The sequence below is a fragment of the Pecten maximus genome, chromosome 13 (assembly GCF_902652985.1).
Source record: "Pecten maximus chromosome 13, xPecMax1.1, whole genome shotgun sequence".
Classification (NCBI taxonomy): Eukaryota; Metazoa; Mollusca; class Bivalvia; order Pectinida; family Pectinidae; genus Pecten; species Pecten maximus.
The window spans coordinates 28679287-28689844 of record NC_047027.1 but is presented as its reverse complement, the minus strand read 5'-3'; the positions used below and the strand labels follow the sequence as shown (position 1 = coordinate 28689844).

General features: G+C 35.4%; 1 long non-coding RNA gene across 1 annotated transcript; it reads right to left on the bottom strand.

Moving 5' to 3' along the window:
• Positions 1-5953: 5953 nt before the first annotated feature.
• On the bottom strand, positions 5954-9077 carry LOC117340961. The gene is made up of 2 exons (XR_004535515.1): positions 7264-9077; positions 5954-6799 (listed from the first exon to the last, which is right to left on the bottom strand). It is a non-coding gene; the product is annotated as an uncharacterized LOC117340961 (long non-coding RNA).
• Between the last annotated feature and the right edge of the window lie 1481 nt (positions 9078-10558).

Genomic DNA, 10558 nt, shown 5'->3' with positions numbered 1-10558 from the left:
TTCATTCAATGATATTCTGTATGGCACAATTTTTTTTTCAGATTCAGTTTGCTTTATTGATGAGAACAAGATAAAAAAAAGTACAGTTAGTGTCCTCACGTAGGAAATTCATTCGTCAATCATTGTTCAAACTTAAATTATGTATATTTATAGATATATCTGGTCACATAAGCCAGGTCTGGCGAGGTCTCAAATTTAGGTCTAATATCATTGGTCTATTCACAAATTTTAGTCTTGTCTCAGTGTTCTTGTTCGAAATTTAGAATTGGTCTGATCTCATTGGTCTGGTCCGAAGTTTTGGTCTAGTCAGGTATCGTTGGCTCGGTCCCAATTTTTAATATTTTTAGTCACCGGATATTAATATTGATTTGTGGTTGACGGTAAAACTTTATCTAGTTTAAGTTTATAAATTGATCAATGGTCGTAATATCCCTCAGTCTAAGTAAAATCAAATGTGTCTGCATAAATTGGATTTGTGTAACGTATAAAGACTACTTGCATCTTGCTGTTGTTGTTACCCTATGCACATCAAAAGGTATCTGCAATACATTTTGAAAATTGCAGCATGGACTTACATAAAGTTACGTAAAGTTAAGACTTACATTAAATAAGGAAATTTGATATTTTAGACGAAACAGGACCAAAATGTGAACCCATACCATTGAAAACAGATTAAACCATACCATGTTTTAGAGTATGCCTTTCGAGATAATATAATCGCCTGTTATCTGTGTATTACCTTTGTAGTTGTGTGAAATCCACGGAGTATCTGGCGTTGTTGGGTACATGTATCTGGGGTTTGTTTTATTGTTATTCCTTGTATCTTATGTAATTGATACCAAACAAGCAATAACACAGGAGAGGTTGTAACAAAGACCATACAAAACGCGTACTCTATATTTAGATAAGTGAGTTCGTCATTCATGAATATTCATTGTTGAGTTTATCGCGACGTGTCAAACTGCTCTGATTACAGAGCTGTCAAGGAAAAAAAACAATAAACGTGTACGTATGACGTATTGCGATGAATATCATGGACAAGTATACAGTAGGATAAAGAAATTATCAATGAATGCACAATAAGACGTTTTAACCAACAGTACATACACAGAATCCAACAGTCCAAGCCCTACCTGTCGACGAGATGAGTATCCCTACAACGATGAATATGTAAAGTTCGTTATACTCTGTTTGTTTAGGTAGTTTGACACCAAACATACTTCTGTCTATTTCCATTTAAACTTTATAAAATCATACCGTTAGTAAACTTCCTGGTTTGTGACACGTATACCCAGTTATAAATAGAACTGTGGTTTTATCCCTTCTCATAGTGCATTTAAAACAGGGGAAATAAATTCTCGAAGAGTGTCCCGACACGAATCGAACCTGAGCATCCAGCGTGATGATCTCAGACTCTACCTTCTAAACCACCAAAGAAGCATGTCGTAAAAATCATACGAACCTGCTCCGACAGATTTATGTCCAGTAACTTGAACATAGATCACACAAATCATTTCTGGATTTGTATCTACTTTTCATTTGATTCTCCATAATAATTATGACCTTCATTGTAGTTAAGAAAAACACGCACCACTCATCGAACCAAATATTCAAAGGAGACTAAGAGCAAATTATTTTGAAAAGTAATCAGCAAGAATAACCAACCTTGACTACATTTAATCAATTTGATCAAAATCCATCATGCAGGTTTGAAGTATGCTAATCTAAATTGTTTGTCTCTACTATCGCTTTTGGTAGTTGGCCATGAAACTCAGATACACTGTTTATACAAAAATAAATTCTCGTTCATTTAAAGATGATTGGCAGACGAAATGTATACAAAATCATGTCAGTCATTAGTTAAATGTTGACCTACCTCTGGTCAGGCCGTATACAGAAGGGTTATACGTACTATTTACACTGCTAATACAGCATTGGTTCCCCACCAGCAAAGTATGTTTTGGGCTAATATTGAACACAATAATGTGTTTGTACCAACGAAAAAGGATTTCATAACAATGAATGAGCCTCACCCTACAAAGCAGAGGGCTTATAAAGGCATTAGCCTGATTAATTCGAGAAAAAAAAAGAAAATTAAAAAAAAAAAAAATGCCAATGGAAGGCCTCAGATTTATACAAACTTACTCCGTTGCCCCATTGATGTTTTATACCAATGGTTGGGTTTTCAGAGATGCTAATTTCTCATAGGGGTCGGTGTAAAGATTATATTACACTTAGAGTTCACTCACCGATACAATGCTTAATTCCCTTGGCTATCATTTAATCAAGAACGTAGATTGTCATCAAACAACTAAGAAATAATTATATATTTTAACGAAACAATCGACTAAATAACAATATAAAAACACTAATTATACCGCCGATAACATTTATTTTTAAAGCATTTTGTAGAAAAAAAAATAAAAGTAAAATGTTTGTGAACAAATACGTTTTTTTTATATCTTGCATATTTTGTTTAGGGTGAAAAGAGTACTTACCCTGCCCAAAGATCACAACTCTACCATTTGAGAAAATTTTTATTTTTTTTTGGCTTTGATGTGTGTATCTGCAATGACTTGATGAACGATAGGGGGCATAACAGGCCATCCTGTTACATTCCAAACTTTAGTCGAAATATGTGCCTTTCCAAAGAACATGGCATATTACATGACCGATAGTGACTAAACAAACTTTGCTACAATGTACCAAATATACCTTAATCTCAATGTTCTTTTGACATTTATTTTTTACTCTTTCTCCGGGTAAATAACTATAAAATACCTATGATCTGAAATATTATTTTTAAGCGGTTCTATCCTAGATACAAATTCGCATCTGATGGAGACATTAAACACCTAATACAGTGTACCGTTCTCAGGTCTGGGTGTTGGATTTATCTGAATTTTCTGAAATGCAAGCCAAAACCTGAAGATCAAAACGTTGCTGTTGATGATGATGCGTGACAGAACATTGCATTATTAGTCCCCTGCCGTTTGAAAGACTATAGGTTTACCCTCTGTCTGTCTGTCTGTCTGTCCGTCCGTCCGTCCGTCCGTCCGTCCCTCCGTCCGTCCGTCCGCATGTCTGTCTGTCTGTCTGTCATGCAATAGTTGTCCGGACAACTCCTTCTAAAGTACTATTCCGATTTTAATGAAACTTGGTATACATGATCAGTATAACATGTAGTTGTGCATCCCACATTTTTTTTTTTTTTTTTTTTAGAAAAAACAATTTTCAAAATTGCCGCCGACTTCTCATTGGTTGAGACTTGTCCGGACAACTCCTCCTAAAGTACTACTCCGATTTTAACGAAACTTGGTATACATGATCAGTATAACGTGTAGTTGTCATCCCACATTTTTTTTTTTCGAAAAACCAATTTTCAAAATGGCCGCCGACTTCCCATTGGTTGAGACTTGTCCGGACAACTCCTTCTAAAGTACTACTCCGATTTTAATGAAACTTGGTATACATGATCAGTATAACATGTAGTTGTGCATCCCACATTTTTTTCTTTCAAAAATTCATTTTTCAAAATGGCTGCCGGCTTCCCATTGGTTGAGGCTTGTCCGGACAACTCCTCCTAAAGTACTACTCCGATTTTAACGAAACTTGGTATACATGATCAGTATAACATGTAGTTGTGCATCCCACATTTTTTTCAGAAATTCATTTTTCAAAATGGATGCTGGCTTCTCATTGGTTGAGGCTTGTCCGGACAACTCTTCCTAAAGTACTACTCCGATTTTAACGAAACTTGGTATTCATGATCAGTATAACATGTAGTTGTGCATCCTACATTTTTTTTTCGAAAAACCAATTTTCAAAATGGCCGCCATCCATGGTTGAGGCGCGTCCGGACAATCCTTAAGTGCTACTCCGATTTTAACGAAACTTGGTATACGTGATCAGTATAACACGTAGTTTAAAAAATGGGAAATAAATAGTTGCACTCCTGGTTCAGGCAGGGGACTTTGTATTGCTGTTGCAATACTATCCATCCTTGTTATTCATAGAAGTTCTATGTTATGACCAGTGTTCTCAAGCCAAATGCGCATTATTTAAGCATAGTGTCAATCAAAACTGAACCATTTAGCCCAAGTGCATGTGGTGTCCTTTGTCCTCACGGATTTGTTCACATCGTCTCACAGGGGAATATCTTAACCCTAACGTGGCACTAAGGAAAGAGAAATGGTCTCGATTAACTTACAGATTAAATCATCTATGAGCTATTGAAGATATAACATGACTTCCTTTTCTCCTTTCATGGGTGATGCAGATGGTAACGCCTGAAAGCCTGAACAACACAGTTTCTATAACTATTGTTCTATTGTTTCTTGGACGCGAACATATTCTGAAGCACAACAGTATTGTCCTAAGCATTTTATGGCAAGATGGCAACTGTCTGATTACAGAGAATATCCTACTGTGGCCGGAAGAAACGCAAGTTCATAATCATAGCCCTACCTAATAATCACATTCTGGACACAGTGCGAGCTTTTCTTGGAAGCAATAATGACACGAAGATTACAAAAGCCATCTTGAATAGTCTTTCCTGGCTGGAGAAAGATGGCAATGTCATTGTTATTCGAGAGTTTAGAAATGGTTTGCCAGATATGAAATCACGTGGTTTGACAACAAAGATATTGTCTTATCTAAAACCTGGGCTGACTCAACATGACGACCTACAAACTAACCTTGGTAGATCCATAATCCATTTTCAAAACACAACTTGCCTCTAACTATTTCATTGATGTCATCAAGTCACTCGTTAGAATAGGAACAGCCTGTATCAATAGGGTGCTGGCTGACAAATGAAGGCGCTCACAACACCTCAGCACAGTGAAAGAAGAGCCAGATCTTACCAGAACGGCCAAGTCACTAATTGTCAAATGAGATGAAATTGCGGATAATTATGAATTTCTCAAGTTAGATTCCGAAAACCTTCGGACATCTTGTGGCACATTCTTAACATCACTGGCAGCTGGCTACATCAGTGAGCACCTCAGTGATGACTACGAGATATATATATATATATGGCACTCACTGGACATTGTACGATGTCAGATTCACTCGAGGCATAACAGCTCCGACGCCATTAATCCCATCAAGATTTTTATTGCAAGTGTCTTGATGGACTGAGAACGATGGGGATACGTGCCCATGTACTCGTAGCCAGTATCCTATACTATTTAGGATACTACATGAATTTTGAAACCATTAAGCCTTTGCATCCACAAGTCAAAAGGTTTAAAAGAAACCTCTCGTAATGTAGACTTCGCTACCAACTGTCATCTTCCAGGTATTAGGTATGGTCGACTTGGACAATTAATTAGAACTACGATGCAGACAACCGCGGACATGGCCAATCAGATTCTAGGACGAGGAAGCCGTATTGGGTTCCAGGTAAGGTGGTTTAATAGGTAAGTCAACATGAATCATGTAGCGTTCTTGTCAGAAGTTGTATTCCGCATTTAATACGTGTTGTTATCGGAGTACATAGCGGCCATTTTGAAAGTGGAAATTTCCCTTTGGTTATTAGTGTAGGTGTCAGCCTCAATGAGACCAATTCAGTTCACTTTAGCAAGACAGATTTGTGCTGTATTTAAACTATTTGGCCTTGGCCACATTTGGACCAAGAAGGCGGTCTATTTGGTCATTTTAGAATTCCCCCTGCTTCTAGTGAAACACGAATGTTTTCCAGTACGACGTGCAAGGAGTTGTTTATAGCAATATAGCAAAATTTTCCCGACTCGTCCCCCATCCCCCAAAAGCATTATCACCATCATTTATACAATGTCAAAAACAAGTTAGATTGTAATCCGTGGTTAAGAAAAAGCTGACGCATGGACAGACACCACGGTATAGTATCAGCTCACCTTGGTCCTTCGGGCTAGGTGAGCTAATAATAAAACTTAAATGTTTAAAGTAAATGAAAACACGGTCATTTTAGATATGTGCTTAAACTTTAATGATGAAAGGCAAATGTTATTGAAAACAATTATTCAAACAGTCATATCTCTTGATTAAAGCATGTATATGTAGGTATGAAATATAACAAAAATAACAATATAAATATTTGTTATTGATTATTTCCATCTGTATAAGGTTATATAAAATAAATTTCTGCATTCTGCAATTCTGCCCATAAACCACTGCAAAAACCAAAGGCCAATGGAGCCTGCATCGTTCACTTGGATGTTTCAATAATTATGGAAAAACACTCTTATGTCATCAGCTATTTCGGTCAACATTTTCCTTAAACAAACTATGAGCAGTCTGGTTCAAAAGACAGGTTAGTATTTATCTCCCATAATATATATCATCAAGAAGCCCATATTGCTTGGGCTCAGTTTTATTTTTCAAATTTGAACTATGAAACAAATATAATTATACATGTACAGGAATGTGATTTCTTTCCTTCCATCTCCATATATATTAGTTAACGCTTAATTGTAAAGCTTGGCTTGTTTTTTCTAATCAATGGTCAATATCAGAGATCAAATTTGCCCTTGACGAATTATAAATAAGGTCCAAATGGCTCGAAATTTGACCTGATTTGTCTTTATCTTTGGTCAGCTGACATCTTGTTTAATCCCTAAGAACTCTTTTTCTTCACACTGCCAGGACAAAAGGTCATGTGTAAAAATACAAAAAATGACCTTAACCTTTGACACTGTGGCCTTGACCTTAGACTGATGTCTGTATAATTCTGACAAACGTTGCTCCATAATGTGATAATAAAATGCTCCTTAGCAAAAAGATACAAAAGTTGACTTTTGAACCCACTAACCTTGACCTTTAGTCAGTTGACTTGTTTATGCCAACTAATTTTGCCTCATAAAGCCATCACAAAATGTTAATTAGTAAATATTACAAAATTTGTACTTAGCTTTTGACCCAATGACCTTGACCGTAGGTCAGATGATTCTTTCTTTTGTTAATACTGACCAACTTTGCTTCATGTCATAAAATGCTTGTTTTATCATGACCAATTCTGCTTCATAATGCTATAACAAAATATTCCTCAGTGAAGATAGAAATTATGACCTTGACCTATCTGTGGTCAGATGACTATGTTAAATTCTGACCAAATTTGCTTCATAATGGTTTAACAAGATGTTCACCAGTGAAGATATAAAATTGTACCACTACCATGACCTTGACCTCTGATCAGTTGAATTGTTTAATTGTTATTAAACTAAATAAACTATTCAAGTTTTGTACCCCTTCACCTATTGATGCTTCAGACAAAGTATGGACCAAATCCTTCACTCCTCAGAATGATTTTAAAGAAATTGCTATCCCATATTGGACCCAGCCCTACAAGCCCCTGGTGGCTAGATCCTGAGACTTTATACAAACATTGGTTCCCTTCATGCTTCAAGCCAAATTTGGTCAAAATCAACTCAGAGGTTCATGACTAGCACTGTTTTATAGGAAAAGTTGACAGAAGGACAGACAGACAATAGCCGATAGAGGGCACAGCATGGCATAAGCTCAACCATCATTCAGACCAGGTGAGCTAAAAACTACAAATATGCACACAACTAACTAATGTTATACTTTGGAATGATTATCATCATGGTATATTTAACAAGAGATCAAAGAGGGATCTTGGCGCCAACCATTTGAATGATCTGTATTGGTTGTATTAAAGACTTATCCTTTATCTACTTCTGCTCCTTTCTGCCCTTCATCTCATTGGATATCAAGGGAAATTTATAGATGATATCTAAGAAAGACCTAAAAAGAATTTTCAAATATATATTAATAACAAATTTCCTGACTAGATCAAAGCCATTATGTTTCCTTGATCCAAAACTTAATGGACACAACTATGGATTAAGAAGAAGCGAAATGTGAAGTTTAAGAAGTATGTGTCAAGCACCTCTGAAAAGATGGAAATAACTAGCTTCAACTGCCAAAAACCAAGATGGCTACCTGTTGGCCATTCTGTTTTCCTGATAAGATTCTAATTTATATGGACAAAACAAGGGTCCATGGGAAAGTTTCAGAAATATCCTTTTGGTACTAATCAAGAAATGGCAATCAAAAAACTTCAACAGGCATGATCCAAGGTGGTTTCTTGTCAGCTGTTTTATTGAAAAGACTTAAAATTGAATTGACACCACTAGAGCCCGAGAGAAACCTAAGAAATGTCCTTTATGTACTCTCAAGAAATAGTGATGAACATATTTAACTTTTATTTCCATATTCCAAGATGGCTGCCTGTCAGCCATTTTGATTTTCTGATCAGTCATCGAATCAAAAGGGAACAACTAGGAATCAGGGGAATTTAAGCATTAAGCTTCAGGAATATCCCTCCATTTCAATATATTAAACTTCCATTGTCAAAATCCAAAATGGCCACCAATCGGCCATTTTGTTTTTCTGATCATACCTAAAACCAACAGCACACCTAGGGACCAAGAGGTACATGCACATGAAATTTAAGAATGATCAATCCAGTACTTGTCAATAATAGGGAAAACAAATTTTCAGTGTCAAAATTAAAGATAGGCACCTGTAAGCCATTTTGTTTTTTCTGGTCCGTCCCAAAATATATAGAGCACATGTGCAACTAAGGACCAAGAGATCCATCAAGTACTTCTTAGGAAAAAGCATACACAAAAAAATTATTTAAGGACAGACAGGCAGACCACAGACGTAGAGCGATTTGAATAGACAATCATCTCAATATGGTGGGTTAACAAGTTAATCAGATCATCATAGATATGTATCCAACAAAATTTAACAAGGAAAACAAATCTTAAGGCACAGCAGTATGGAAGGTCAGTAATGACTAATGGAATGTGTTCTTACCTTCATTACATATAACACTCCAGTTACAATGCTATGTTCTATAAGGTTGGTCCTTCAATTATCGTTATAATGAAAACTGCTACATATATCATACACTCATGTCACTTAATTAGGTAGCAGTGTACAGTAGAAATGCCCTATTCTGAATAATATGGCACATGTTTTAGATATGTAAACACTGCCAGTTAACCCTACATATAACCTCTAATAAAGTATATTAAGTTATTTGCTTAACAAAAAAATTGCCCATGGCCAGCCTGTCCTACTGTAGTGTGCTACCTTATACAAAACTTTTTTAAATTCTAATTTTACTAAAACCCCCATGAATGTCTAGAATATGTTCCGACTAACAAAATGACAAATCGGGTTACTGTGTATCTTTAATAGTCACTGAGTACTGCTGATTTCCTTGAGAGGTGTATTTTGACAACTTTTTCTCCTTATCCAGTAATAAGGGGAGGTAATTTTGAAAATGAAAACTCCCATAATTCTGTATATCTCTTGAATAAAGTTGTGTTTTGAGTTGAATGTGGTACTTTGAGTCTCTGTGCATGTAATCAAGCAAAAAATACTATACAAATATCAAATTTAGCCTTGTTATATGACGTCATACCTACTATGACGTCATCAGTAACTATGACATCATCAGATGGTATATATGACGTCATAAATACTCAATGGTGTCATAATAAATAACCAAAATCCTATCAAAACCTCAGCTTAGCAACACATGCACTATTCTAACTGATAAATAATGACATGACATCCAAGATTTCGAAATCTCATGCCTATGACATCACAGTCATCTGTTTTCACCCTGGTAATTCAGATATGTACCAATGATCATATAAAACTGTCCGCTGATCTCATTTATGCGGAAAATGCTATTTTTTCTGCTTTACCTAAGGAAATGACAATAATTGACAATATTTATCAACCGTACACTCAATCCATTGAAATTATATGCTTACCATTGTATAAATAAACTGAAAATAATGTTTTCACCAAAAATTTCAAAAAATAACACTTACTGTAATAGGTTCCATGGATACGGGGTAATAAATCAGGTAAAATAAACCAGAATTCAGTCTATATGGACTGTGAGATACCCAATAAGTTATTTTGGGTTTGTTATAAAACATATAGTATTTTTTCAATTAACACCGATTCATTAACATTATGCTTAATCAGCCCACCCTTAAAATGGGCAGATTTGCGAGTTACCTCCCTTGATTCAACTTATATGACAAGCTAGATGTAAGCTAGATGTAAGCTAGATGTTTAACAAGTTTTAAATCGTTTTTGTGTATTTTTGAGCAATAATGAATGAAAATGAAGCTTAATTAAGCACATTTTCAAAAAAAAGAAGCCTTTTTTCAACCCTTATAAGGTAGCAGTGTACAGTAGAAATGCCCAATTCTGAAAAACATGGCACATGTTTTAGAAATGTAAACATTGCCAGTTAACCCTACATATTACTTCTGATAAAGCATATATATTTGTAATCTGTACAAAATTTTTAATTTTAATGCAGCTCTGAAGGATAAGTAAACTTATATTTTCTGTGATTTTTAGAGCTGTGAATACCAATATAGCTTAAAAAATGCTCAAAAATTGCAAAATATTATGATATTTGACCCAAAATGACACAATTCACTAAACAATTTTTTTTCTGAAACCTATTTGAAAGTTAAATATCTCTATCCCAAAGACAGAATTAATCTTGTTTTGA